The sequence below is a fragment of the Budorcas taxicolor genome, chromosome 6 (assembly GCF_023091745.1).
Source record: "Budorcas taxicolor isolate Tak-1 chromosome 6, Takin1.1, whole genome shotgun sequence".
NCBI lineage: Eukaryota > Metazoa > Chordata > Mammalia > Artiodactyla > Bovidae > Budorcas > Budorcas taxicolor.
Genome location: NC_068915.1, coordinates 114,335,957 through 114,351,541, shown reverse-complemented (window position 1 = coordinate 114,351,541; position 15,585 = coordinate 114,335,957).

The window sequence follows — 15,585 nt, the reverse complement described above, 5'->3', positions numbered from 1 at the left end:
GCAATATCCTTGCGGTTGAAATTCTTTAAAAATCGTCACAAGGAAAAGAAAAGCCAGAGCCACTGCCCCCCTCCGGCCCTATTGAATGAACAAATGCTGCTTCCAGAGCTACTCACTTGTCAGCCTCGGTAACTGCGGGTTTGTCAGGGTGTGCGTTTCTGCGCCCACGTAGGAAATCGTGCCTCTAATGACAGAACACTGGCTGCGGGCTTCGTGAACGTAAACTCTTGACCTTGGCCAAGGAGACAGCGGTGGTCACGCTCAGCCCTGGCCGTTCAGGGAGTGGATGCTGGCCGTCCATGGGAACTTACAGGAGGGGATATGCAGGAGGGAGTCGGCGTGGGAAGGGTGGCACGCGGGGAGGAGGGTGCTCGGCAAGGAGGACTTGGGGTCCCGGGGCCCCTTTGCAGCCAGAATGCCCCTGCACCTTGGATTTGACGTCCTCTTTCCCTAGAGGGAGGGCTTCCCCTCAGTGGCTCAGACGGTAGAGAATCTGCCTGCAATGCAGGAGACCTGGGTTCGATCCTTGGGTCAGGAAGATCCCCTGGAGAAGGAGATGGCAACCGACTCCAGTACTCTTGCCTGGAGAATCCCATGGACAGAGGAACCTGGCAGGCTGCAGTCCATGGGGTCACAAAGAGTCGGACACAACTGAGTAACTTAACACTTTTCTTTTTCCTAAAGTTGTATTTCCCTGGTGGCTCAGATGGTAAAGAATCCACCTGCAATGTGGGAGACCTGAGTTCAATCCCTGGGTTGGGAAGATCCCCTGGAGAAGGGAATGGCAACCCACTCCATTATGCTTGCTTGGAGAATCCCATGGACAAAGGAGCCTGAAGGGCTACAGTCCATGTCACAAAGAGTCGGACACGAATGAGCGACTAACACTTTCAGTTTCACTTCCCTAAAATAACGACCACACAAGGTGTTAGGCCTGAATTGTGTACCCCTCCCTCAAATCCATGCACCAGAGCCCCACCCCAGCACTCAGATGTGACCGTACTTGGAGATGAGCCTTTACCGAGGTGATTAAGGTAAAATGAGGTCATGCATGTGGGTCCTGCTCAGACCGCTGTCCTCATGAGAAGAGGGAAGCAGGACACAGACATACACAGAGGGTTGACCACATGAGGACCTGGGAGAAGACAGCCGTCTACACGCCAAGAGAGACGCCTTGGAAGACATCCTCACTTTGATCTTGGACTTCCAGCCTCCGGGGCTGTGGGAAGTCAGTCTGTGGTTTGGCAGCCCAGGCAAGCTAGCACACAGGACCCATTCCCATGCAGTGTCTGTGAGCCCAGCCAGCGGCCAGGTGGCTCCACCCATTTCAGAGGGTGGTTGGGTGGCTGGCCCAAGGTCCCTCTGACAGCGGGCACTCTGCACCCAGAGTGTGCAGTTTCCCACTTCTGTTAGCACAGTCCAGAGGGAAGAGGCTGAGGGGACAGGGACGATGAGCGTCCAGGGAATTCCCAGGTGTGTGGATGCTGGCCAACGGGGACACTGAAAGGGGAGCCAGGAAGAGGTGTGTGCGAGGCTGGCTTAGGGAGGGCGTCCAGGTGGTGCCCGACCTATAGTCAGCATCCCCTCCCTGCAGCCGGGGGTGGGGGTGGTGGCCAGAGCGAGGAAGTGGGCTCTGGGGTCAGCAGTCAGGGCTGGGGGTGCAGACTCAGGTCCCCTGGTCCACAGCGTGCCAGGCTGCCTCGGGAGAGAAACTGCAGCCACCCGATTCCAGGGGTGGTTTGTCCCCACTTTCCAGGTGAGGATGTGGCTCCTTGAGAGCTCAGGTGGCCAGCCTACAGCCCCAGGTGCTTCCACAGCTCCCGCCGGGGGAGTGGGGAGGTTCCTGGCTGGGGGCTGAGCCCTCTCTTGAAGGCTAATGTTTGTGAGCCCAAAGGAGGCCTCAGGCCCGCTGCCCGTGTGCTAAAAAGGGTGTGAGAGAGGAGACCGGCCGCCTGGTGTTCTGTCTGGGTGGTCTGCTGTGAAATCATCTTTCCAGAAGTTTCCTTTCTCCTCCCTCTGCAGGCGATGGAGATAGCAGGGGCCTCCACCAGTGTGGAGGTTCTGTCCATAGTGCTAGGTGGGTGGGTGTTAGGAGTGGAAAAGACGAGAAGCTGGGGTGACGATCCTCCCCAGGACCACGAGGAACCATGGGCCTCTGGCTGGCCCCGAGGGCATGTTCCAGGCCCGAGATTGGGAGAGTCTCGCCAGGAGCCCGGGTTGGGGGCCAGGGATGGCATCACCAACACGATGAACATGAGTTTGAGCAAGCTCTGGGAGTTGGTGATGGACGGGGAGGCCTGGTGTGCCGTAGTCCACGGGATCGCACAGAGTCGGACACAACTGAGTGACTGAACTGAACTGAGGCTTCCTCCCAGAGAGGGTGGGCTGTTCCAGGAAGGCACCCTGCCCCCCAAGGATGTCCTGGGTGGGGGGCGGGGGGCGGTGAGGACTGCGGGCGGGCTTGCTGGCATCTCTGCAGGACCCTCATTCATCTCTCCACGTGCAGCCTGGAAGGTGGTGACCACTCTACGGACCGGGCCGCCCCACCCCACCGGGGCCACGGCACCAGAGGCAACACTGCTCAGAGCTGTGACATGGTCCAGCTGAGGGGACACAGGGCCCTTTGTAGGGACCAGAGGGAAGCAGGTGCGGGCGTCCTGCCCAGCTGCCGGCCTCAGACACTGTCTGGTCTGTGTTTGCTCCGTGTCTTCCCACAGCGAGGCTGCAGCAGCGCCCCACCGCGGTCCGGCCACCGGGGAGGGGTTTCCTCTCCCCACTGTGCTCCAGAACCACAGGGGTTTCAACAACCCTCAGTCTTGGACCCGGTGTCACTCTCTTCTGAAGCAGCCTCGAAAACTCCAGGGTGATAAGCTGTCTGAGAGGGATGAAAATCACTGCAGATGGTGACTTCAGCCTTGAAATTAAAAGATGCTTACTCCTTGGAAGGAAAGTTATGACCAACCTAGACAGCATATTAAAAAGCAGAGATGTTACTTCGCCATTAAAGGTCTGTCTAGTCAAAGTTTTGGTTTTTCCAGTAGTCATGTAGGGATGTGAGAGTTGGACTATAAAGAAAGCTGAACACTGAAGAATTGATACTTTTGAGCTGTAGTGTTGGAGAATTATCTTGAGAGTCCCTTGGACTGCAAGGAGATCCAACCAGTCCATCCTGAAGGAAATCAGTCCTGAATATTCATTGGAAGGACTGATGCTGAAGCTGAAACTCCAATACACTGGCCACCTGATGCAAAGAACTGACTCATTTCAAAAGACCCTGATGCTGGGAAAGATTGAAGACGGGAGGAGAAAGGGACAATAAAGAGTGAAATGGTTGATGGCATCACTGATTCAATGGACATGAGTTTGGGTAAATTCCGGGAGTTGGTGATGGACAGGGAGGCCTGGTGTGTTGCAGTCCATGGGGTCGCAAAGAATTGGACACGACTGAGCAACCGAACTGAACCGAGAGGCATAAAAAGGACCAGCACCCCGTCCTCCAGCCCCCACCTTTGTCTGGCTCCATGCAGCCCCGCCTACAATCATCCGGCCCCACCCCGCCCCGCCCCCAATTCACTCAGGCCCGCCCCCATTTCCACCCAGCCCCGCCCACAACCAGCTGGCCCCACCCCCAAGCCACTCAGCCCTGCCCCACTTCCATGAAAGCCTCGTCCCACTCCAAGCACCGCCCTCACCACTCGGTCCGCCTCTTGCACCACCAACCACTTATTTAACAAACACCTACAAAGCATTTTTTGGGCTTTGCTTGTAGGTCAGCTGGTAAAGACTGCAATAGTGAAGACCTGAGTTCAATCCCTGGGTTGGGAAGATCCCCTGGAGAAGGGAACAGCTACCCACTCCAGTATTCTGGCCTGGGGAATTCCATGGACTCTACAGCAACTTTCACTGAGCAACTTTGACTTTACTAAGCCTTTTGGGCTTCCCAGGTGGTACAGAGGTAAAGAACTCGCCTGTCAATGGAGGAGACCACAAGAGAAGCAGGTTCAATCCCTGGGTTGGGAAGATCCCTCCCTGGGGAAGGGAGCAGCTATCCACTCCAGTATTCTGGCCTGGAAAATCCCACTGGAGGAGCCTGGCGGGCTATAACCCACAGGGTCGCAAAGAGACCAGACTGAAGCGACTTAGCATGCAGGCATGCACTAACCCTCTGCTGGGTGGTCTCTGCACAGGTGAGTACTGAGTACGTGGGGGTGCTGGCCGGTCACTGCGCTCAGAACCGCCCAGCAGAGAGGGCTGGCCGCTCTGGTGCTGTTTGCTGCAGTCCTTCCTCACGCTCTCAGGCGCTGTGGGGACAAAGTCTGGGACGCAGAGCAGTCCGAGTGCCACCAGGAAGTGGCCGGGCCCAGCAGAGCCGCAGCGCTTGGCCAGGCGGGCCAGGGCAGGCTGCTCCTGTGTGCGCAGCTCCCCTGCATTGCTGCGGGCGCCCTCCAGCGCCAGCGGCTCCTGAACCCCTTGACCTTGGGCGCCCCGGGGAGGCCGGGTCTGCCTGCCTTCCTGCCCCCCGCCCCACCTCCCCCAGCCCCTGTACTTCTCATGCCCGCGCTCTGGCGGCTCATCTCCAAGGCCCTGCTCTTGGTGGTCCTGGCACTCACGGCTGTCCCCGCAAGCAAGGCCGACTCTCCATGGGGGCTGATCCATCCCAGACACGGGGCCCTGGCCATCCCTTATCACTGAGCCTGGGCGTTGTGTGGAGCCGCCCTGTGAGGCCATGACTGCCCAGTTAATCAGCCTGCTTGTGAGTCAGGGCCAGGCCTGGGAGGCAGGCAGGCTTCTGAGATGGCCCAGCCCGCAGGAGAGTGTCTTGGGACAAAAAGCTCCTGGTGAACTCCGACAGCACTTCTTTGGCAAACTCCCTACCTCTTACCAGGCGGCACGTTAGCCACTCGGGTTCCCCCGAGCTCGGTGTCCACAGGTGAGCTGCAGGAGTCAGCCTGCCTCTTGGTGAGCACCAACTGTATACTGCACCCTGAGGCTGGGCCAGGCCCCCCAGCTAAGTGACCTGCTGAATCTCCCGTTTCCCCAGATTTCGAAAGGTGGGCTCAGCAAGGTCATGAGCCTCACCCCAGGTCACGTGACAAGGCAGTGGGTCCCGTCAGACCCACTCTCTCGGGCCCCCTTCACTGGCCTGGGCCGACCCGTGGGTGCTCAGTCCAGAGCCAGGATTGGGATGGGGTGGAGGAGGGTGGTGTGCAGAGCCAGGCGACTCGGGTTTCCCTCCCTCCCAGCACGAGGATGGACGACCATGGTGAGTGGGCAGATGTGCCCCCCACCCTCAAAGCCTGCAGAAGCAGACAGAGGGCCCCAGGCAGGACGGGGACTGTGGGGGTGAGGCAGGGGTGGGGGTGGTGGTTGGAGCTCCATTGCCCTGCTGGGCTGGCAAACTGGGGGCTCTTAAAGCAATTTTTACAACTATAAGCAACAATGACTGTGTGCCCACTGACGCCACTCATGTAAGTGGCGTGTCCTCTGGGTGTGTCGTCCCTGCCCCTTTTCTCACTCCAGCCGCTCATGGTTCTTGCCCAGTATCCCTGGTCTCAGCCTCAGGCCTTCACTCCCCACAGCCCCTCTGTTCAGACCTCATCCCTCCCTCCACCCACTCCTGCCTCCCCAGGGCTCCCCCTGCCCACCGGCCCACACCTGAGCTTCCAGCCCCGTCTGCTGCCACCTGCAGCCCCTCTGCAGGTGGCTGGAGCTTCAAACGGTCTCTTCCCTCTGCCTGGGACACCTTTCCCTCTGCCGTCTGGACGGTGGCCCCGCAGAAAAGTCACTCTGAGGGACCCTCCTCTGTGCTCCCAGCACTGCTGCCATGCCAGGCACATGCTAGGGGCGCTGTTGGTGCCAGCAGAGCTTCAGAAGCCCTGGCCGTGGAGAAAGCCGACGGACTTTACCAACTTGCTACCTTTGTGCAAACGTTCCTTCGTGGCAGAGCACATGTATATTGTCCAGCTGAAACAGCAGCAGGAAACTGAGCCCAAACAAGTCAGCAGTCAGCCTTGAGAGTGGAAGGTCTCATGGCCATGCAGAAGCTGGGGGCTCTGTGCCCTTCCTGCTTCCCATGTGCCCTTCACCAGCCTCGGGGCAGGCGGCAGGCCTGCGTGTGTGTGGCCTGCAGCCGTTTCCTCCTCTGTGCGGCTGGGCCTGACCAGCCTGCTTTCCCAGCCTCCCTTGCAGCTAGGGGTGGCTGTGTGTTACAGGCTGGATGGTGTTCGCAAATTCAGCCCCTAACCCCAGTACCTCAGAGTGTGCCTGGCATTTGGAGTTAGGGCCTCTAAAGAGGTGATTAAGGTAAAACAAGGTTCTGAGCATGAGCCTTCTTCCAGTATAACTGGTGTCATTTCAAAAAGAGATGAGCACACAGGCGTGGACTGCAAGATGAGCCGTGAGCCAGGTGGCCGCCTTCAGGCCTCGGAGAGAGGCCTCGGAAGGAACAGCCCTGCCCGCATCCTAGACCTGCAGTCTCCAGGACTGTGAGGAGATGAGCTGCTGCCTGGTCCTTTGCTCCGGGGCCCCCAGGACCTCTCAGCACAGATGGAGCTTGCCTGTCTCCTCTTGACGCGAATGGAAACACGGAGTGTCCCTGGTGTCCGGCCCTCTTCACCTGGTGCTGCATTTGAGAGCATCGCCTGCTGACATGCCTGGTTGTGGATAGCTCATCCTCTTGCCGTGCTGTTTTCCATCGCGTGGTTACCACATGGTTGGTCCGTGCTCCCGATGATGGGCATCTGGGCCGTGTCCACTCTGGGGTCATTGTGAACAGAGCTGCTCTGAATGTGTCGTGTGTCTGCCACGTGTTCACCGAGGGGACCAGCGTCTGCAGGCGACCCTGCTGGACAGTCTCTGGAGCGGCTGGATGGATTTCTGCTCCCACAGCCTCATCCACATGCAGCCCCATCCTTGGACTCTGTACCCCTGGCAGTCCAGAGGAGCGGCTGGCTGGGGATCCAGTCTGTATTCCCTGGTGGCCCCGGGGAGGGGCAGGTAGTGCGTCTCCATGTGGACATTGGGACATCTCCTCGTATGGAGTGCTTGTCTGCGTCCTGGTCTCTGCAGCAGTTCTGTCCCACGGCCCGTTGTGCTCTTCCCATGCGGGCTGACAGTGTCTGCACTGGGGTACTCGACCCGCTTTCCTTAAGGATTTCAGGGTGTAGACTTTCGTCCCTGGGGAGCCCAGCTTGTGGAGATGGGCTGGGGGAGGAGGAGGTCTCTAGCTTCATCAGTGTTGGGGAAGTGCACGGTTCCAGGTTGTGGAGAGCAGGTTCCCAGGAGCGCTCATCTCTACCCTGGGGGGCTGTCTCCTAGTCCGCCCCCCCTACCCTGTCCCTGCCTCAGAGTCAGACTCCCTGGAGCCCTCACAGCTCCTGGTCCAGCAGGGGTCACCTGGGCTTGGCAGACCTCACCTCGCCTTCTGCACACCAACTTCCCCAGGGACCATATGTGTGTATTCAGTCACTTCAGTTGTGTCCAACTCTTTGCGACCCCATGGACTGCAGCCCACCAGGCTCCTCTGTCCATGGGATTCTCCAGGCAAGAGTACTGGAGTGGGGTGCCCTGCCCTCCTTCAGGGGATCTTCCTGCCCCAGGGATCGAACCCGAGTCTCCTGTGTCTCCTGCATTGGCTAGCTGTACCTGGGAAGCGCGTGTGAACTCAAAGCTCCGACTTGAGCCTTCCAGCTGACATCATCTCTCTCCACTTAAGGATTTTAAAATCAGAAAAACAATATAAACACATTGCATAAAATTTTCAGCTCAAGGAAGAGTCAGTCACCTGGAGCCCCAGTCACTCACCTCCAAACAGCAAATCCTTCATCATGGGACGTTCCACTCCACACCTTTACCTGCAGTAAATTTTATGAACATAGTTATGCTCCTAGGATCACCTGATTTTCCCCTCATTTCCTCTGTAAATATTCAACACTCAGTATTCCCTGTGGCTCCATGCAGCACCCACATCCGTCTTTTTAAAGAGCTGCGTGGTATTCCGTCCAGCGAGGGGGGCCGTGCTCGCCATTGCCGTTTCCCTGCGGTTGGACAGGAGGCTGTTTCCTGGTTCCTGCTGCAGCTGCCGGCCCAGACAGGGGTGGACAAGGTTGTCTGCATGTCCTCCCCTCTGTGTTTGGGATTATTTCTTTAGGGTGCCCTCCCAGAGTGGGAGGTCTGGGTTGAGGTTGACGCAAATGGTTGATGTTTTAATGGCTCGTACGACTTTGCTTTTCACACCCATTACCCCAGTCTGTAAAGTCAACAGTGAGGCTTGGGGATGCGGCTGCCAGCTCACTCCCCGGCATGGCTGATGCTGCTTCAGGGCATTTAACTCTAATAGGTGGGAAGAGACAACCCCCCGCAACCCCCGCCGTGGCTCTAACTTGCCCCGTTTCTTGGCGACTCAGAGGACCCACGCTGAAAGCAGGTTTTATTCTGCACTCTCTAGTGACTGACCCTCGTTCCCATGGCACGGCCAGGACTCAGGGGAGGTAGGCTGGACACAGAGAGCTCAGGGAAGGCCAGCAGCCTGGGTCCCCATCTCACCGCCCTGACGACTGTGGTCAGTTTACCCCTCTGTTCCCCAGGTCTCCCTCCAGGGAAGGGCACGGCCCTGGGAACCCCCAGCCAGACACCCCAGGGGTCACTGTCAGCCCCTAGGGCCTGGTTCTGACGAGGCCCTTGGGGGGCCCTTCCCTTGGAAGGCCCTTCTCCATGCCCACCCTCACCCCTCCCCAACAGCACTCATCACCTGAGCCTGAGGCAGGGGCCGCATTCTGCTCCCCACCCCTCCAGGTCAGGTGGAGGGTCCTTGGACTGGCGTGCAGGGCCCTTCGTGGCAGTCTGTGGACCCCCGACCCTTCACCTTGTCCCCGCCTCGCCCCTGCCCAGCACCAGCCATCCCAGGACACTCACCACCCCTTTGGCCAGCTCCACATGGACCCTCTCTGGAGCACCGCCTGCCTCCCCCACCCACAGAGGCTCTGCTTCACTTCTGAGGCACGTGGGGACCCTCCTTCCTGCCCTGGGCGTGGGAGGGCAGCTAGCGGAGGGTGGAGGGAAATGAGGGCCCCACCCTAAACCTTTCTGGGTGGCACTGATGCAGGAACCTGGCCGGCAATGCCAGCCTCCATTCTCAGGCTCGCACTGTTCCCCAAACCCTGCTGCTTCTCACCCCTTGTCTAGGCTGGACCCACACCCCGGAGGAGACAGAACTTGTGCACCGGCGTCAGAGGTGCCGACCCCCTCTCCAGGGTGCAGGCAAGCAACACAAGCTGCTGGTGCCTCAGTTGCCACACCTGTAAAATGGGTGGCACCGCCTACCTGGCAGGGCTTCTATGAGGACTAGGGGAGAGAGTGGGCCTGGCTCCTAGGACATGTCCAGGAGGTGGTGACCGGCCACCGCTGTGCAGGGTCACAGTGGGGTACACGGTGCTGTCGGGGGCTCTGGGGGCATGGAGGGTGGTCCCAGGCCCCGCAGCCCCGGGTTGGGCAGCTGAGGACTCGGACCTGGGCTCAGCCTGGCCAGGTTGAGCTGGGTTCCCAAGAGTGTGAGAGACACACTGAGGGGCTGTGCCTGGAGGGAGACCCTCGCTTTGAGGCCAGTGTCATGCTGGCCTGAGTCTGAGGCCTGTGGGGGCAGGGCTGTCACCTGGCCTGGCGGGGCGGCGGGCCAGCGCTCCCGGGTAGCCCTGTGCCCAGGCCCATGGGAGTCAGTGGGGGAACCAGCGCTGGCTGGGCTGTGACCTCAGGAGTCTCTCCAAATGTCCATGCTCTTCTGGCCTCCCAGATGTTTCTCCTTAAAAAGAAAACACAAGCCCAAACCCAAACAATGAAGCAGGGTTTCAGCGGCACGTTTGCCAGGCCACTGGCGGCCACGTGAGCAATGCCAACAGCTGTGTTGGAGAAAGTCCGCCTGAAAGGGCCCTGCACCCACTCCTGCCCTCTGGCTGGAACTGCTGTCCCCCCCACCATCCCACCACGTCCCTCGAGGACAGGGGGCAGCCGGGCCTTCTGCTCAGAGCCTTTGCACAGGCTGTTCCCTCTGCCTCCAACGCTGTTCCCCTCATTGTCCTCCCAGCAGCTTCTCTTCCCCAAACCTACCTTTAGCCCATCTCTGCACCCCAGGTGGCCTGCCTGTGTTCCACGGACGTTCTCTCTTGGAGAAGTGGGCTCTGTGGTCCCCCCATCCAGGCCCCTCGAGCCTCACCCCTATACAACAAGGTCCAGTCAATACTTGCTGGATGGACGCCTCACTGCATGGATGCCTGTAGCTCCCAAGGCCCAAAGCCGCATGGCAGGGCCTCATCCGATGCTCCTTCAAAGCTGCATCCAAATAGCAGAGCTGAGGCGCCTTCCTGAGAGCCCTTGCCGATATAAGCCACTGAGTGTGGGCGACCATGTAACTGAGCACCACTTCCTCCAGGAAGCCCTCCTGGGCCCCTGAGTCAGCGCCCTTCCTTTCTCCATCAGAACACTGCGCTCTGGGTGGGCCTCCCTGCCCATGGCTGCCCTCTGATGTCTTTCTGGAAAAGGCGTGCATGTGTAGGGAGGAAACAGAGAGCACTGCCCCTGGGGGGCTGACATCCCGTGGGGAGAGGTCAACTAAAGCAGGGGCACAGACAGGAAGCACAGACCGCCAGGCCGCGTGCTCCAGGGAGAATAAAGGCAGGATGGGCCGGGCCGTGGGCTGTGAGGGCAGGAGCAGGGAGACCCAGCTGACGGCGGCTCCAAGCCGCCAGGGAGGTGGGCAGGTTCTAGGTCTGCTGGAGGTGGAGCCTTTGGGACTTGTTGGTCAGATGCTTGAGATGGTGGGAGAAAGAGGGGTGATGGCCAGTCTCCAGAACACCAAGCCCGAGGGGGTAGATTGTGTTTGAAGGTGGGGGGGAGGCGGATTCTGATGGGCCTGAACCCAGCCCTCTGACCCTGTGACTTGGGACAAGTGGCAGGGCCTGAATCTGCTTCCCGATGGCGGAGGGGACACTTGCTGCTGGGCAGGTCTGGGCTCAGCCGCTGCCCCGAGAGCGTCTGGCCCGCGGGTCTGTTTGGGGCTATTCCCGTGAAGGCTGGTCCTCCACCCGGGCCCCAGGCACTGCTTCCGGGAGGGCTCCGAGCTCTGCCAATGTGGCCCCGCCGGGCTGCTGCACGGCCTCCCTGTCCCTACCCGGCCCGGAGCCTGTGACCCTGGACCCGGGTCACACTCTGAGCGGCAGGCCTGGGGGTCCCGGCAGAGGGTCCGGCACGTGGAGCCCCTGAGCCACACCCCTTACACTCCGCTGCCCTGCCTGGCACATGGCACAGGGCTGGGGGCAGGACGGAGCCTTTTGTGAGGCCCTGGGGTTCACGGGGCGCGAGCAGAGTGTTCACAGCTGTTGCCACAGCTGGAGGATTTGCCAGAAGCTAGCCCGAAGCCTGAAGGACAGATGGGGCCTAGAGTGTGATTCTGTGTGTGCGCACACACAGACACAGACACACACACACACACACACAAACTTCGAGGGTTGTTTGTTCCCATGCTCGGGGTAGAGGACGAGATATTGTATTTTTCTCAGAATACAAAGGAACCTCGGCTCTCATTCCCGCGTCCTCCACTTTGCATCTGATGGAAGCAGGAGGGCAGAGTCCCCGTGGCCCTGGACATGGTCAAGTCAGCTCAGCGGCAGACGCCAGCAATTGCCCAGGCCCATGTCACCCCCCAGCCCGACCCCGAGGGTCTCCAGTTAGGACGGAAGGGCAAGTGGGACCAAAGGGGGAAGACCTAGGTCCCCTCCCGCACGGTCTTGCTGTGACTCCTTAAGCCCTCTGGGCCCCTCAGCTGAGGGTCTTCTCCCGAGCTGCGATGGGAGGGGGGCACCCCCCCGGAGCAGGTGACCCCACACTGCCTGGAGGTCTCTGGGACCTCCATCTCCACCAGGGAACCTCCCTCCCACCTGCCGCTCAGGTGAGGCGGGGTCTGCACCCACCTCCGGGGGCCAACGGCTCTCTAGCCTCAGTGAGCGCCCCTTCCGCCGTTCACAGGAAAACCTCGTCTTTACGGCCTTTAAAATCTAAGTTGTATGTGTGCATCATCTGATGAGCTAAGTGATTCCCGGGGCTTTTATGAAAGCAGCCATCCCCTGCCCCCTCCACAGTCATTCTTCCCCAGAGGCGGCCACTTCCCCTTTCTCAAAAAAAAAAAAGAAGCATTTCTTTTGGTATTTATGTTTGTGTTCCTAAATAACGTTCTCCTGTTTCTCAATCTCGTTTTTATCGGTTTATGTGGTATCTACTGACACGCCTTATGAGGGAGAGGCATGCATTTCCTCTTATCCACTGCCCCCTTCCTCACCACCTCCTTCCCATCGCCAGCCCTGCAATGCAAAGAATGTGGTTGAGTTAGATCTACATGACCGTGTAAGTGGAACTCACAGCAGAGCCAGGTAATGTACTCTGATCACTTTTCCTGCCTTATCTTTCTCCCCCCTCAGTTTTCCATGGCTACGTTGTTTGTTCTGTTCTTCCCACCCTGCCCGTTATGCGCTTATTGTTAATCCAGCTTCAAATCCTCTGCCTCTTGTCTAAATCTCCAGACCTCAGACACATGGGGTGTATCTTCCTCGGTCTGGACCTCTTCCCTTCTCGGAGGAGCTTGTACTCTGCAGGCCTTCCAACAAGAGAGCTGGGGAGAGTTCAACTGTCTGAAAAGCCTCATCCTACCCTACACTTGGCCAGGAGATTGGTGCTGCTGCAGCAGACTGCCACCGGTGGCTTGGAAACAATGGGCACCTACCTCTGACGGTTTTGGAGGCTGGAAGCCCAAGATCAAGGCCCCAGCAGACTCAGCACCTGGCGAGTGAGACCAGCTTCCCGCTTCACAGATGCCGCCGTCTTCCGTGTCCTCACATGGAGCAGGGGTGAGCGAGCTCTCTGGATCTCTTTGTATGAGGCCTCCAGTCCTGCTCACAGGGGCTCCACCCTCATGACCCAGTCACACAGAGACCCTGCCTCTCAACACCAGCACATGGGAGGTTAGGATTCCAATGTGTGAACATGGGGGTAGGGGACACTCCCAAACAGCATCCAGTCTATCACACTGGGTATAAAATTCTAGTTTGGAAAGCATTTTCCTACAGGAAAGGGTGGCTGGACAGAGGCCCATTTGGCAAGGATCTCGCCATCATCTTCTGGTTGCCAGCATAGCTATTGCCAAGTCCAGAGCCACCCTGATTCTGAATTCTTTATGTGTGACCTTTCCCTTCTGTATTCAGTTCAGCTTAGTTTGGTAGCTCAGTCGTGTCCGACTCTTTGCGACCCCATGGACTGCAGCACGCCAGGCCTCCCTGTCCATCACCAACTCCTGGAGCTGACGCAAACTCACGTCCATTGAGTAGGTGATGTATTACAAGAGTCCCTCTTGTATTATCTATTCAGAAATGAAAATAAAGTCGTTTTTAGAAAATAAAGTAATTTTGAACAGTCTCATTGGCCCTCATGCCTGCATCTTTCAAACAGGCAGAAGCAAGTCTTGGTTTCCAATATGGTCATAGGAGTCGCTTTCGTGCCCCAGAAAAATCTTAGGAGTAAGTCTTGGCTTTGTTTCCCGTCTAGTGCGGAGCCACTGGGCACTGTGATGTGAAGGGGTCAACCTTATTGTCACAAATCTTATTCCTGGGTCTGTGTGCTGTGGAACTGGCCGTGGACGCCCTGTGGAGGGCCTGACATGCAGTGGGCCCTCATCAGAGGAGCATCCGACATCAGGCCATCCCCTGCACCAGGGCACCTTCTCCCACCCCACTGCAGGAACACCCATCTCTGCACCAGCCCCCACCTGCATCCCTGTGGCCCTTCAGGGAGCTGACTGTGGGCATCTCTCCCAACTCAGGGTGGAGTTGGGGGCATGTGAGACCCCCAGTGCTGCAGGTGACCCTCTGAGGCAGGGAGACTGTCCCCTCCTCCTGTCGACCTTGAGTTTGAGTGGAATTGCTCTGGCTTGAGAGTCCCTTGGACAGCAAGGAGATCAAACCAGTCAATCCTAAAGAAAATCAACCCTGAATATTCATTGGAAGGACTGAAGCTGAAGCTGAAGCTCCAACACTTTTGGCCACATGATTTGAAGAGCTGACTCATTGGAAAAGACCCTGATGCTGGGAAGGATTGAAGGCAGGAGGAGAAGAGAGTGAGAGAGGATGAGATGGTTGGATGGTGTCACCAACTCACTGGACATGAGTTTGAGCAAGCTCCAGGAGATGGTGAAGGACAGGGAAGCCTGGCGTGCTGCAGTCCATGGGGTCGCAAAGAGTTGGACATGACCGAGCGACTGAACAACAATGAGCATGGATTAGAAGGTTAAAATCACAGGGCTGGGGCTTCCTGATGGTCTAGGGGCTAAGAATCTGCCTTACAATGCAGGGCATGTGGGTTCAATCTCTGATCAGGGAGCTAAGATCCCACAAGCCACAAAGCAACTCTGTCTCCACGCCACAGCTGGAGAGTCTGTGCTGCAATGCCCTGCAAGATACAATTAAGACCCCAAATTGCCTAATAAATACTTAAAATGAATATATTTTAAATAAAAAATAAAATCACAGGGCTGCCATCATATCATGTAAACCAACATTAGGGGCTTGATCCCTTGGGCCATGGTTTCCACACCTACAAGTTGGGGAGAAGAGAGTATTTTGAAAATTGAAGCAGTAACGAGGTGAGGTTTGACGAGCACCAAGCGGCACCCAGCAGGTTCTCGCACTCGGGGTTGGACTGTCTGCCCAGGAAACGCGGGTTGCTGGGCCCAACACTGCTGAGCACACAGACCGCCTTGGGGCTTCACCCAGACAGGGTCCAGGCTGGTCCTCAAGGAGAGGGCATCTGATGCAGACCACAGCCCCCATGTCCCCAGCCCAGAGCTGTACGTACCATTTTGGGATGTGGGGGACTCCCGCCAAGAAGGGCCAGGCGCCAGCTCCCTCCGTTCCCGTCAGGACCTGTCACCTCCCCGGCCCTCCCTGCCAAGCTGTAGTCTGCTCAGAGCCCCCTTGGACCATCAGAGCCCAAATCCTGGTGGCTCTGCAGGGTCAAGTCAGGGGACCTGCGACTTCCAGAGAGGAGGTGGCCTGCTGGGGACTCAGGGTCTGTGAACAGGGCAGGGCTGGGCTGCGTGCCAAGCCTGTGGGCCTTCCACGTGTGACTGAGGACCATGTCTGAAGCCCCTGTTGTGGGCAGCTGAGTGTGGCTGGAGAGGGTGGCCCGAGGGCAAGCAGCTGTTTCCACGGGCGCGCCGCCCGCTCCCTTTGCCCTCACTGCCTCCCGACAGCCACAGGCAAGGGGTCAGCTGAGGGCAGCCCCCTTGGTTCTGACAGCTTCCGGGCGGGAGGTGGCTGTGCGTGTCCGCAGTGGTGAGGACAGGTCCGAAGGCCCGGCTGAAGTGGGCATGGCGTGCTCCCTCCCTTCCTCTGGATGGCGAGGCTCAGAGGCTGCGTGTGGGACTCGGTGCCAGCTGGAGGGCCGAGGAGTCTCCCTGGTGACCTGAGACGGGGGGACTGCCCACGCCTTCCTGGGGCTTGGACCACATGGGTATGCATGTGCACACGCATATATGCACATGTGTGTGTG